The 14,658-nt window shown below is 35.4% G+C and overlaps 1 long non-coding RNA gene across 1 annotated transcript in view; it reads right to left on the bottom strand.

Moving 5' to 3' along the window:
• Positions 1 to 9,024: 9,024 nt before the first annotated feature.
• The window catches only part of LOC121109846, a 30,849-nt gene continuing 25,215 nt past the window's right edge, over positions 9,025 to 14,658 (bottom strand). The window contains exon 4 of the long non-coding RNA XR_005857606.1: positions 9,025 to 10,568. This is a non-coding gene — a long non-coding RNA (uncharacterized LOC121109846). The remainder of the gene's footprint in view (positions 10,569 to 14,658) is intronic.

The following is a 14,658-nucleotide window of genomic DNA, read 5'->3' on the forward strand; positions in this document are numbered from 1 at the left end:
CTCTTTGCTGGGATAGAATAAAGAGATCTTTACCCCAAGCCCAAGCCTTGTTGAAAACTTAGACAGTAGGCACATCGACTAGTCAGCTTACTCCTTTGCTCAGCCAGTCTGCCACCCTTACATTAAAAAATATGTTTGCATAATTCTTCTCTGCACATAGTAAATATCAACAGCATCATGCATCAGCATCAGCAGCATCATGCAGAAATATAGAATAAAGAAGTCATCCCAGTGATCATCTTGGTTCCAATATAAAGAATTTTTTTTCATAAAGAACCTTAGAAGTTATGCAACGTAAATCAATAAAAATACTGTTGGAGGAGTTGACCATAAGCAGTAAGGATGCTGCCCACCCTCACTCAATGTACCAAAAAAAATGGAATGACTTGGGAATAATAACAATATGGCAGGGTAACCAAATGGCAGAAGAAACCTAATTTCTGCTTATGATAAATCTGACAAGAATCATGAAGAAAAGCTGCAGCTGATAATCTGACACAGTTATAAACAAACTAGATTTACTTAATACAACAATTTCTAACAACTTCTGTGGGTGCTTTTAAGGGAACACTTCTGCTACTCCTACTACAGGAGAAGCAACCTATAGAGGAGAGGAAGACAGAGGCTGAAAGGTGCCAACTCCCATCTTTGTTTCAACAAGATACCAAATGTATTCCTCATTCAGAGCCCTCCATCTTGCTGGGTGACACCTAAGAAGCAGTGTTGAGAACAGCACTGGGTATCTATAAAGACAGATATGAATGAAAGTACTTCCAAGGATCTTGGCCTCGATGTCTCCTATCTATAAACATCAGCAAAGGCATTCCAGAGCAGGCCAGTGTTACACTGTGTGACATATCTCAGCAGTCATAAGTACATTTTGGTGCAATGGCATGTGAACTGATGTAGCAAGAAACAAGCACACAGTAACTACAAAAAAAATACAGTATTGTCATCTAGTCTCTGCAGTTCATATTTAAGTATGAAACAGGAGATTGTATGTCCCTGGTAGGTTTTCTCTTACAAAACATAACTTTGGACACTCAGTATCTACAACCATACCTACTTGTTTTTGTATTGAATACTTCTTTGTCAAATAATTCTGGCTTCTTGATTTCAGTGAGATCTTGAAGCCACTAATCAGTCATTATATAAAACAATTTGTTGCCTTTTGGTCCAAGATGTACTAGCATGATGCTCTTATTTTAGGAAAAAGGGTAAATAGCAGGTGAATACTTTTTTCTCATTCAGGCATCCTTTATGTTTCCTCTTATGTATTTCTTTTTTAAAAACTTTCAGCCTTCTTTTACATGAAAATGTTGCTAGTACTGGATTTTCAGTGTCATTTCCTCACAACAATGTTAGCTCTCATATCTTTCCCACTAGTCATTCATTTTTATCCTTGCCCATGTCCTCAAATGTTCTTTTGAAGATGAAAAATTAGAAGCCTATGATGAGTACTCTGGGTGACCAGTATGACTTACCCAGCATCTTGCTCACTGGGGGATGTCCTTTTCTTTCCCAGTAGTTTATTTTTTTCTGACAGAGTTAGGAGTCAGTATGTTTACTACTGAGCTTTATATGAGTTCACATATAGTATTATAAGAGAGCTTCAAAACTCTCACAATATACATGCTTTAGATGTCAGAAGGAAATCAACAAACATTTATATCTTTGCTTCAATGTTTTCCAAAATTAGAACAGCAGATTACTTCTTGCTGTATGTAGGCTCCTTCACACAGCTTTTACATCAGCAATAGTTTGGCTTAGCCAACCACAGATAAAGTAGCAACTTGTCATTTCCACTGTGATGAAAGTCAACAACTGTGGTGTTAGATATGAAAGTGCACTAAAAAGAATGATGTTCTCATTTTTCTGGCATTCAAGTAAGACAAAGAAGACAACTGGGTTCCACAGTTGTGCATCAGTGCCTCATAGTTTATCATTAAAGTTACCAGGCCCTGGTAAATGAATGAAAAGCAAATTGATCATTAAATGGTTTGATAAAATGTGAACAAGACAACCAGACTGTGGGAGCTTTCTATATACTGGATGCACCAGTCTTATAAGAAACAAGCTTACAGTGTACACCTGCAGACCCCACTAAACTGTTTAGATTGCACTCTTTACTGTAGGTCAGGGCTGTTAATCACCAGTATGCCCCAGGGCAGCCACATACAGCCTTATTTATGGGTGAATCAAGAAACTGAAATACTGAACCGTGCCTGATTAGCTGCACTAATATGCTACTTGTGGCTAATTTCTGAGCTGCTTAATTCGCAGGTGTTTGCCCCAGCCAATAAATCATGCTTTCTACCTCCTCTTTGCACTCATGGACCTGCCATGCATATATGCAGCCTGTTTAAGTGACAACCAGGAAATAATTGATGGTGCATTAAATCACTCTAGTGTTTAGTGAACTAGCTCCCCTTTGAAACAAGCCTTGCTAGGTTCCCACTCCCAGGCTCATTTCAGATGTTATTGTAACCCAAGTCTTCTGTGCTTGCAACCTTTCAAAGGTACAATGTGTACATTTCCTCATTTTTATTTGTTTTACTTGTAGAGCACACTATTTGCATAAGACATGGCTATTAAATTTTCCACAACAGTTAGTCGTCAATGCAATGAAGCAGAACAAAATTCTGACTGAGAAGTTGAAGGAAGGTACCAGGAGCCCCAGCAGCTCCAGCCTTACAGTTTCCCTTTACAAAGTCTTAAACGAAGCTGTCAGTAAATATGAGTTCTCAGTCATGTTTTATATTGATCATCACTAACTTGTTGTTCTGATTATTTCTGCATTAATGTTTCAGGTCTGACATGAGGATCCAAAAAATGAACTTATGCAAATTCTTAGCTCTTAACTTGAAGTCAAAACCAGGCAGATACATGGGTTTTTTATTTTTATTTTTATTTTTATTTATTTATTTTTATTTTTACACAAAATGTGCTTCCCTCAAGGTTTAAACAGAGAAGCTGAACAATGTCAAGATTTTAACTGGAAATACCGCCTACTGCTTAATGGGAGGCCTGAAATTAGGGAAGACACATATTTTTTCATCTTTCTTGCAAGATTTTGGCACATCTCATATGTATGGATACCTAAAACAATTATTATTGTTGGAGAATTTCTCATCTTCAGCTTGCTGAGATGAGCACAGTTCCTTGAGTATTTCTGGATGACTCTCACAAATCTTTTTTATATTTATTACGGTGAATACTCTTTGGAGCAAAGGATAAGAGCCAGGACCTAACCACTTCTTTCTACATTAAGGAGTCTATTATCAGTGTCCGTGATAGAATTCCTTTGCCAGTATTCAAGGGCCTAAGCTAAATAATCTCTAAATAAAGGATATCAGCAAATAAGTAAAGATTCCCTCTTTTAAACATTTCTACTGGCTGTCTAGACCTTATTCTGAGATCAAAGAGAAACTGAAACCAATGTGAAATTAGGTTGTCTGCTTATTAGTGTATAGCACAATAAGAATATTACTGTCCTGCAAACCACAATGTTGCCAACAGTTTTCTGGTTATAGCCAAAAGTGGGAATTTCTGGAAAAAGATTTTATGGAGATACTTCAAGGTGTTAATATTAGCATAGCAGAGTGTCAAATTATTTGAGGTACATTTACATAAGGCCTTCTGTCCTGTTGCAGCTAAGGCCAGCAGTAAAATTTCAGCTCTCTAAAGTTAAGAAAGCTGGATAAAATAAAAGAAACAGAGTAAAAGAATAAGAAATGCTACAAATGGTTGAAAAGATGTTTAAATTGAATGCATTGGGCACCCACAACAAATAGGAATCACCTTCATCATCAAAAAATATTTCTTACACACTGCACAAAAAGTCATGTAGTTCAGTAAAAAAAGGTGAAGAAGAAAATGGTAAATCTGAAAAAATATTATCCTGTCTAGGATATACATACATATTGAGGAAATTTTAAAACTTGAGGATGTTTTTAAAATATTAGAATATTAAATGAGGTATATCAAAATAATTTGTATTCCCTTACAGCATAAAAATAATAACATAACCGAAAACAAAACAAGAAACTGTTTTGTTCAAAGCAAATACAGGCATGAACCTTGATATGTAATCTATAAAGTGAACAGAAGGTCAGAGTTTAAATAGAGAACTTAAATGCCCTGTACTAGCCATGGATGAAGACGCAGTGCTGAGTTACATGGTCATTTAGCCTGACCTAATATGGCAATTTTATGTTCTTATCTTCTGAGGCAATAAAATGAAAGTTCTGCAGTCAGAGTGTTTGCTCTCGCCTTTCCCTGCTTTCCTCAGATGCCAAGAACAGGATTTGTGAGCTTCTAGGGAGGCTGTTAAGTCACGTTTTGCCATAGACTTGCAAAAGGGTTAGGTTATGATCTGGATTATAAGACGTTTTTGATACATTTGTAAATTTTAAGGCTAGAAAGAGCCAATATGCTTGCCCAAAGTAATTTCCTTTGCTGTATAGTAGTAACATTTTTTCCTAAGGTGCTTCTGAAATTGAAGGAATTGTTCCTTTCCATTAAAAGAGTTTGTTCAGATTCTGAAACCAGTAACTTAACCTATGATATATATATATATATGTATGTATATTTTAATGTGGCATACATTTGCAATCTTTTGATAGTAATTCAATTATAAAAATTGAATTTGGATTTCAATTTATCTTGAGAACCTTGAGAAGTTATTAAGGAAATTTTCTAACAAAGAAAGATAAGTCATAATATCTGACCCGAAATATTTAGGGTGAGATTTTCAGAGCTCTTCTACATTGCATTCCCATAAAACATCTAGCTGGCACAGTATAAAGAAGCATAAATTTCAGTAAAATGTCACGTCACTTTTCACCTATTTATCAACTGATTTTTTTTCTTTTTAATGTTTTATTTGCTAGGAAGGGTGGTAAAGAAAAATAAAATACATGCATATCAATTAACCTCATTTCAATATAAAATAATGCAATGCTTTGACTGAAAAAAAATTTCTCCAAAAAATCTTCTCATGAGAGTGAATGTCTTAGTGGTTTTTGTTTGTTTGATATAGTTAAAATGGATTTTTTTTACTCCCTTTCACATTTCTTGAAAATTTCACAAAATTCTAATTACTAATTTTTAAAGATTGTTCTCAAGGATTAGGAAATGGCTACTGAAACTATTTATTTAATTAATATCATGCTTTTGTGAAAAGAAAGGTAACATTTTCTATGACATTCAGTGGATTTTTGGAGGTAAGTAGCTATACTGAATTGAGTGACATTATATGAATAATGAAGTGAAAGAAATTTAAAATTGATAATAAGGTCACAAATAAGTAACTGTAACTACAACAGAGAGAACAAACTTGTACAGAGCTTCACCTCTTCATTTATAACCTGTTGGAAAAATTTGCAGAAATAATACATAACTTTCTGTCATCTTAAGTCCAAGAGAAAACTCCATCTGTATTAAATGAAGATAAAGAAAAAATGTATATTCACATTGCCAATATTTCCAATCTGACTTAGTATTTTGAGAGTCTTAGGGTTTTCATGTCAGTTTAGAGAAATCCTCAAGAAGCATAATATACACTGGCTCAGTTCTGAGTACATTTTTCAGTCTGGGACCTTGATCATAAGATGAATTTGTCACTGAAAGTATTTTCTGAAAACTAATCTTTAAGCAGTTTTATTTTTATATTCTTGTAATTTTCACTACTTTAGAGAAAGCTAGTGAAATTTTCATTGAAGTTTCACAGAAGGTTCAGCTCAGGATAATAAACTTTCAGTTATTTTTGCAAACATTTTTCTTTATCCACTCAGGTTTTTTAACAGAATAGATAAAATTACGCCTCACTTATATGAACTCCCTACTGAACAGATAAACAACACAGAAGCAAAGATTATCACTGGTGATTTTCAGACTAATTAGTCACACTTAAATGTTAGTCTGGAAATCTAGCTTGAAGTTTCTCTTCTTTCAGAAAAAAATATTTATAGTAAAATAAAGTAAAATATACTTGGTAATATCTTTATAGACTATCTTAATGTTTAAGTTTATTTTCTTTTTAACAAAGTGTCCCAATTCAAGTGTTAGTGAACTCAATAAACAAATCACTCTTAAATTTGAATGGTTATGAACAATCCTGGGCTAAAATTACTAAGAAAGCACCCATTTTTAATAGTAATCTAATGTAAAATTATACAGAAATCTGAATAAAGGCTGAAAGAATCCTCTTCAGCCAAATATTTCCTAAAGGAAAATGTTTTAAAGCTGCTAACCTTCTGAAAGAATATAAATTCCAAAAATCAGTTTCTGCCTTAGGAAAAAATACTGTAAGCAGGAGTAGAACACAGTTAAGATCACCCAGAAAGCCTTACTCACAAGATCAAGTGGAAACTACAACAAACTTCATGCAATCTATTGAGTTCTCTGAAGTTTCACTGTTATTATTGAATAGTGGTGAGAATAGGGTTAAGATTGTTTCAGTTCCCTTAATTGTTCCTCTACATATTCATGATGCTCTGAATGTTTTACAAAGTGAAACTACACCATGTAATTTCCATGCTTAATTTCTGATTTTTGAGAATAATTCTGACAATAAACTATGAAATGATCTGTGCTGGAAACAACCGAAAGATATTTGCCATTTAAATCTACACTAAAAGCGATTCTTATTATTATTCAATTTTGTTTCTGTTTGCTTCATTCACCTTGAATTATTTTTCAAGTCAAATATCTACTGTGCATTTCTTCACATTCTGATCAATACCAAAGGAATAAAGTATAACAATTAAAAAAAAAAAAAAAAAAAAGGAAAACAAAAATGTATAATGCAACTTAGCAACACTATGTAATTGTCATATTGCTGAAATGTGAGGGATATGGGAATGTCAAGAAGTGTAGTTTCTTGTAGTTTCTGCATTTAAGAATTAAAGGTGTGCCAGCCCTCACTGTCAGAATACACCTTCAGGAGGCAGCAATGAAAGTTTATATTACAAAGGTCACTCAGAAAAGAAGAATGTCACAAAGTTAAGTACATCCAGGGAAAATCAGATAATAAGGAATATCTTTTTCAAAGCTAAAATGATAGATGGCAAGAATGGTAAAATAGAGCACACGACAGATAGAAAGGGAAATCAAGACAAGAAAAAAAATAAAATAGAAGGGTAATATAATATAAGTGAAGCTGTAGAAATCATAAAAGAAATGCTTGGAAACAAGGGAGAAACTTATTGAATAAAATAAAATTTATTCAGAGTATTCAGATGGCAAGATTCAGAAAAATAACCAGCAGAGTGGCATCTTAGCCAATTGCAAGACGCTTGACGAATACATTTTTTAAAAATTGTCATGTGTTTTCGTATAACACCACATGAATAATTTAACAGCAATGTCAAGATTTATGAAACGAGTATTATCAGTGAAATGTTAATACCTGAGACAAGAAATTGTGCGGGGTTAGGGTGACTGTACAGTTCTTTTTCATATAAACTTAAAGCATTTAACATAGACTCGTAAAGCCGGGACAAGATCTTTTTGCATTTCCACAATATGAACAAAGATGAAAGCTTGATGATATTTGGGAATTCTACAATAGTTATCACTTAATAAAATCTTTGTCAACTAGAATATGTATAATACTGTCAAAGCTATATTTATACCAAATAACAAGCTTAATTATTTTTATTTAATATTCTGCTTCCTGCTCATCATAAATTGTTTCTTTGTGCTGAACAAGAAATTTTATGATGTCATTAAAATGTTATAGACACAATTATAATGTAATGTTAGTCATTTTGCCCTTGGAAAATCTATAAGGAGTAGTTGCTTGCTTGCATCCCCAGCCACAACATGGGGCAGGCACAGTATGTCTGTTTCCTATGGATGTCATCTGTTGAATCTAGATCAAAAAAAGGCAATATTTATATTCAATATTTATATACACTATATTAAGCTGCTGTCTGGGCATGGTCTGGACCATGGAATACCTCCAGATACAGAAATATTAGCCTTGTGCCAGCCCAAGAAAATACATCTTGCTGTGCTAATGTTGATTCCTAAATGTTTAAAAATTTGGGGGTTAACCCACTGTACCTTAGAAATCTGAATATTGCTATAACAATTGACTCTGTGTCAATTGGCACTTCTCTAAGCTATGTAAACAACTTCAAGCAATCTTTTCTAATGCACCATATTTTTTGCATTTCTGTTCTTTCCCATTTCTCAACTAATTTGATTGACCTCTTTCTAAATGCACAGTATTAACAAACTGAACATGGTGTTCCAGCTGGGAACATTTCAATACAGAGCAGGGTTGAAGCATTAGGTCACAGGTCTTTCAGGCTATATTCTTGACAGTTCACAGTGTTGGTTGTCTTTTCACAACATGACTGGCATTGTTGATCCAGGCTGAGTTCCATTAAACCCAACCAGATATACTTCTCTTGACTAGCCAGCTTGTTTTTGTGCAAATATTCCTATCTAAGCACAGTGCTCTCCTGATTCAGAATATCTCTCTTTTCAATTTGCCAGAACATTTATTTTTAATTTTAATTATGTCCAACAATGTACCTCGAGCCTAAGCATGTCTACAGATTCCTTAAGCATTCTCTCAAGTCCTTTGCCCAACTTTCTAGTGACAGATTTAAACCAGGACAAATCCCTGTGAAGTTTCAAAGTAGTCTTTCACCTCGGCAATGAACCATAAATATCCATAAATAGGATATGGTTTCCTATGATTTTTTTGTACTAACAGATTAATCTAAACCACCATTTGCCAACCTTTCCTGTAAAATCATAGTGCAATGTGCCTTGACAAAGGACATACACTGTCAATTTCTTCTCTGCTTTCTGAGACTCCTTTCACCTATCATGCATATGTTTTGATATGATTCGTTCCTCTCAACTCTCTGTTGGGTTTTTGTTCTTCTCTGTTATCACTCAGGTATTCACATATTCCTTATTACTTTGGTGCTTGTTTTTTTTTTTCTAGGAACTGAAGCTACTGTAACCAGCATAAACTTCCTACCTCTTCCTCCTTTTCTTGATCGTATCTAAAGACTCATTTTGCCATTTTCTGTTCTTTCACAAGGTCTCAGAGAAAATGGTTATTGCCCTGCAACTGCTTCAACCAGACCTAGAAGCATCACTTTGATCCTCTGACTCATATGATTTGCAATACCTGTAGAACTGCTCTCTTTCCCTACTGTTGTCTGATTTCTTTGCATCCTGACACAGGACTGTGTTAACTGTGAGAACACAGTCAGTCCTTCTACTGAAAGCTAAAACATTCTGCCTTTTGGTGTGCCATCATCTTTCCCAGTAGCCTGTGTGTTACAGCAAATCCATAATTATTGAGAAGGTAGAGGAAGTGTAGCTGAGTGAGCTATTACCAAACTATTAAACTGTGTTCCTCTTTTCTAGTTGAAAAGCATATTCTTTTATATTAATGTTTCCTATCTTTGATTTGATGTATTTCTTACAGATAAAGGGAAGCTCTCTCCTTCTCTATCATCTCTTTCTGTTAGTCTGCATTCTTTCTTTACTTCTTGATCTCTGTCTGTTTTGGGGAGTTACAAATCTTGTATGACCTAATGAGATGAACATTATAAAGTGAATGGGAAGCTGCATGCTTTCAATGACTAATCTCTACCCTGGTCTAAGGGGCTTATTTGCAGCTAAAAGTCCCGGCAGTCTAGAAATAAATGCCTCATAAAGAATTACTTAATTTAGTTAATAATGTTTGAATCAAGTCATTCTTCATTTTCCATAAAACTAGAATAGGCTAGAAGTAATTCAATTATTTTTTACAAGTACTAATGAATAAAGTAAATGTGTAATTTCCAATAAATTACATAGTTACTCATGGTGTGAAAAATTGTGCACTCAAAACAAGTAAAAAATGTGTCACTTTTATTTTTATAGTATGTCTTTTAGAAGAGATATTAAAGCACTGTTTACTTTATCCCAAGGTACTCTGTTGAAAACTGTAGATTAATTTTCCCTCAGAGAAGCCATATAGTATTTCAGCCCTGAAAGAAAAAAAAATGCCTTGGAGAGAATCATTCGAGTACCTTGTATAAATTCTTCAGTAATAAGAAATACCTATTTATGCACTTCACACATAGCCTGTATCTGTTGAGGAAATATATTCTCGTCCTGTTAAATGAAACATTTGGATTTTTTTCTGTCTGAGTCTTTTTGCCCCACTTCTAATTAAAATGCAAACTTGGGTATAATCCTGCCCTCTCAAACAGTGTTTTTTTTTTTTTGCTCTGAAACATGTGGTTAGACTTTCTTTTCTCTGGGCAATGGACAGGACAGAAGAGTCATGAAAGGAAAACAGGGAATGAAATACCACTCCTGCCATGCACTTCACTTTTCTCCTGTTTTCCTTCCAAAGCTCAAGAGAATCACTATGTGTTCACGGAAATGACAGAAGAACTGATTTCATATTCTCAAATATAAAAAGAGGCAACTTAGAAGAGTACAGCATTTATAAAAATGTGACTTACTGCAAGCTGGGATCCCTCTTGGCATACCTGCATGCAAGGCTGTCTATGAGTAATACATCCACTGATTGTGCTGGTGAACTGAGAGGAAAGAGGAAAATACAGAGATTCAGAAAATACATATCTCAGTAACCATAAATGAAGCAAATCCACTTTAGCTTTGCTGTGACCTCCAGGAAGCAGAGCATGAACTGCTTTGATTTATCACAAAATTGGTGCTTGCATCCAGAAATGTAAGTGTGAGATCATTTACTTAAAGCTGTAGTCACCACAATAATCTTTAAGGAGCCAGATCCTGAGGCAAGCTGATGATGTGCTGATGTGCTAAGGCCTAGAAAGCAAGGCAGACTTCCAGGACGCTTTACCAATACAGTAATTGACAGGCTGTAAATTTTTTTTGTGCATGCTTCCTAGCCAAATAACCCTTACGGAAAGTGCGATAATAGCATAAGTCACCAAACACATTTCACCAGGTTTCTATGCCTGAGACTTCAGAATAAAATAAACCAGCAAAGTTAGTTTTAAAGACAAGGTATTCTTACTTAATTCTGAAAAAAAAAATCACCACCTGGCACAATACAATCTCTTCCTCTGCAGCTGGTTTTGTCTGTAAAACATGAAACCCGCGTGTTCATGGATGGCACTGGGACCAGTGTTGGTGCAGGATGGACATTGATTTAGTAAAAAAAAAAGGTAGTGGCAACTACAACAGTCCAGAAAAAATAGTGTCATGGGTTCAGATATAGACAGAGGAACAACCATTCACGAGACCTCTAAGCTCTACGTGTTTCAGTGCTGTGGACATGAATACAATTTTTGCCAGAATTTTTTTTAGGGGTAATGCCCCTTTGGCCATACATTTGCCCTTCTGATAGACAGGAGTTAGATTGTGACCCTTGCCAGCTCCATTGGCAAGTGACCTATCACTTTTCTCCAAGTATGTCTCATTACTGCATTTTCTGTTTTAAAGTAAAATTGCCTAAATACAGAACTGACAGTAAAACATTAAATAAATGCTGAATGACTGTTGACATATTACAGTAAGATTCCAGTATCATCCTTACAGTTATATAAAGACCAATAAAAAATAGGTGTGTAGGGAAGGAGCTTCTACTAAGGAGACAGGATGAGAGAATTGTAAAATAGTTATGAAAATTTTAAAAAAGAAAGCCTTTTTTTTTTTTTTTTTTTTTTTCCAGTAAGCAGATTCAGAACAGAATCTCCAAAACTAAATAACACATGATTGGCATTTGCACAGTTATACACTAAGAGTCCATATAATAGTGCTTTTTATTGACAGAAATGCCTAGAGTATTTTATCTCCTGTAATATGCTAATGGCACATTCTGATTCCCAAAACAGTAACTGGTGTAGGCCAACCACTGGAAGATATAAACATTTGCATAGATGAACAAAACTGTGTGTGGTAATATATTTGCAAATTTATCTTACAGATGTCATTTCCAGGCACGAAGACATGATAATTGCTCTGTAACTAGCTCTAATTAATTAGAACCCTAAAAGGCTATAAAAAATTACCATCACCATTTTTGAAAGCACTTTAGAAAGATATTTCTGTATTTTTTACTCAATGTAGAAATGTGGTGATAATTCAGTCATTCATACTCCTCTTTAAATTTCTTTCCACAGCACATACTTTATCTAGAATGAAATAAGAAATTATTTTTCTTTCTTACAAGTATCAGGGCTTTCCAAGTTTCCAGTACATATTTACTTTTAAATTTATTTTCCTATGGGGAGAGTAAGGGAGCTCCAGAGCTATTTAAAATTTATTTTTGCAAAGTCCTACAGCAAATTAAATCAAAACTGAACCACCCAAAATTAAAGGAGTCCCTTACATATCCTGTGAACATAGCAAAATATTAAACATCTTAAAAGGAACTCACACACACTAGAAACTGAACAAGGAAGAACTTAAACTAGACAGTAGGAAATGGTAAGAAATACAACATTCCCCATCCTGGTCAGAAGGTAGATGAGACCTGGGTACCCAATGCAAGAATCTCAGAAATTCCCTTCTGCCAACACAGCTCTCTGACTCTTTGATATCAAGTCATACATCCTCTTGTTTCTACTTACTCTGAACTCAAGAATTTTTCAATCATGGCTGCTCCATGGCCAAGCTTCAAAAAGAAAACAGAGAATCAAACCTTTCCAGCCACCTCATGGAGCCTGAAGGTGTGACATGAAAGCTGTGAGCCTGAATCCATTCAGGCTGAGCCATGTTTTCGTCCTGCTAAGCCACTTGTTGTTGAAACTCAGTCAGGAAAGTAAAACAGCTCTGGTCAATATAGAATAAACCTAAGCACCTAAATCTACTCCTGGAAAGTGTTACTTAATTCCAAAGCATTACAGGGCTGAGTAATTTTTTTTTCCCATTTTCCTAATAACTGTATCCATCAAAAATGTCCTCTTCCCAATGTCTGCATTTTTGATGTTCTGTAAATGCTTTTTCAGTTCCTCACATTATGTTCATACAGCATATTATTTTACTATGCTATTATTTTTTGTGGAATTAAATTACAAGCTCTTAAGTAGTCTTTATACTAAGTTTTGTGCAGATATAAATCTTGGTAGAAGAAAGCGTGACAAATATCAATCGAACAGTTTCAAACAGTGTCAAACTCAATGTTTGACATCTTTGAACACTTCACTCTAACTTATGAGTGCTTATGAAACCTAGCAGGTCTGAATTAAGATGGAGAGCAAAATTTCTTTTCAAACAAGGCTGTTTTCTCATGGATACTGGCTCTTAATATTCCTTTTAACCTATCTCTCCTAAAAAAAAACAAACTGACAAACAAAAAACAGTATGAATAATGGCAAAGAAACAGATATGACTAAAATTTCAACTCACTTTTTCACCAAAACATGATGCAGGCACTTTATTCACTCAACACATATCACTTTAGCTACTTTGTTGGAGAACTTAGGCTGAGGACATTTTGTCCACTGCAGAAGTGCCATACTTTCTCACAATATTTAGAAGATAATCATTATTCAAAAATCCCGAAAACTTTGATGTTCTGTTAGAAAGGAGATCAGAATTCTTGCCCACAGCTGTGCTGTTGGAAAATGGCACATGGAAGCAGTGCACACTCTCCCTTCCCCATGTCTGCAGTACCTACATGTCTATGACCCCTACTCCATCCCTGTGTTGGGGCTCTAAGCATCTCTCCATAAGAAAGCTACGTTTGCTTGTGTCATACTGCTTGGTGGAAAATATTGCTCAGGACCATTAGCTGCTTAAGAGTAGGGAAAAAAAAAAATAAGGGCTCCTAATGCTTCATCTGAAATACAAGCAGTACCTCAGTCACACTACTCAATGTCCAACTGCATCAATTTGGTGATACAAATCATCTGGTGATGCTGACTGAGTACTGCAGCCAACAGGCCAAGGGAGGTAATCCTTCTGGTGAAGCCGCAACCGAAGTGACATGTCCAGTTCTGGGCCTGCCCATGCAAAAAGAGATGGAGCTACTGCAAAGGGCCCAGGAAAGGGCAACTAAGATGATAAAGGAGCTGGAGCTTTTCTCCTGTGAGGGGAAGTCAAGAGATCTTGGATTGTTCAGCCTGGAGAGGACTCAGGGGTTACCGTATATATTTAATACCTGAAGATTCATGAAGATGAAAGAGCCATGCTCTTCCAGTGGAACACATCAATGAGACAAGAGACAATGGGCACAAACTGGAACATGGAAATTCTGCCTGTGAGGATGACAGAGCACTGTAGCCAGAGAGGTTATAGAATATCACTCCTTAGAAATATATAAAAGCCACCTAGAAATGGTCCTGGGCACCTTGCTCTGGGTGTCCCTGCAGGTGTTGGACCCAACAGACACAGAGGGCCCTGTCAGCCACAACATTTCTGTGATTCTGCAAAATATGTGCTAAGTCAGTAGTATAGAAATGTAACAAAAGCCAACCATTGTGTGTGTACCTCTCTTGGACTCAGTCAGGAGGCCATTACATTAAAGTTTATATATATATATATGGGAAGGAGAGTGAGTGAGTGTGTCCTTGAATCCGCCTCTACTGAAGCCTTTTCCTCACAAGGTTATGCACTCACTTAGCGTTCGACAGAATTCATATTTTTTATGTCCTTAACAAAGAGACTGTGCTCTCTGAAAATTTCCCTTCATTTCAGAAA

Source organism: Gallus gallus, chromosome 2 (assembly GCF_016699485.2).
Source record: "Gallus gallus isolate bGalGal1 chromosome 2, bGalGal1.mat.broiler.GRCg7b, whole genome shotgun sequence".
In the NCBI taxonomy this organism is placed as follows: domain Eukaryota; kingdom Metazoa; phylum Chordata; class Aves; order Galliformes; family Phasianidae; genus Gallus; species Gallus gallus.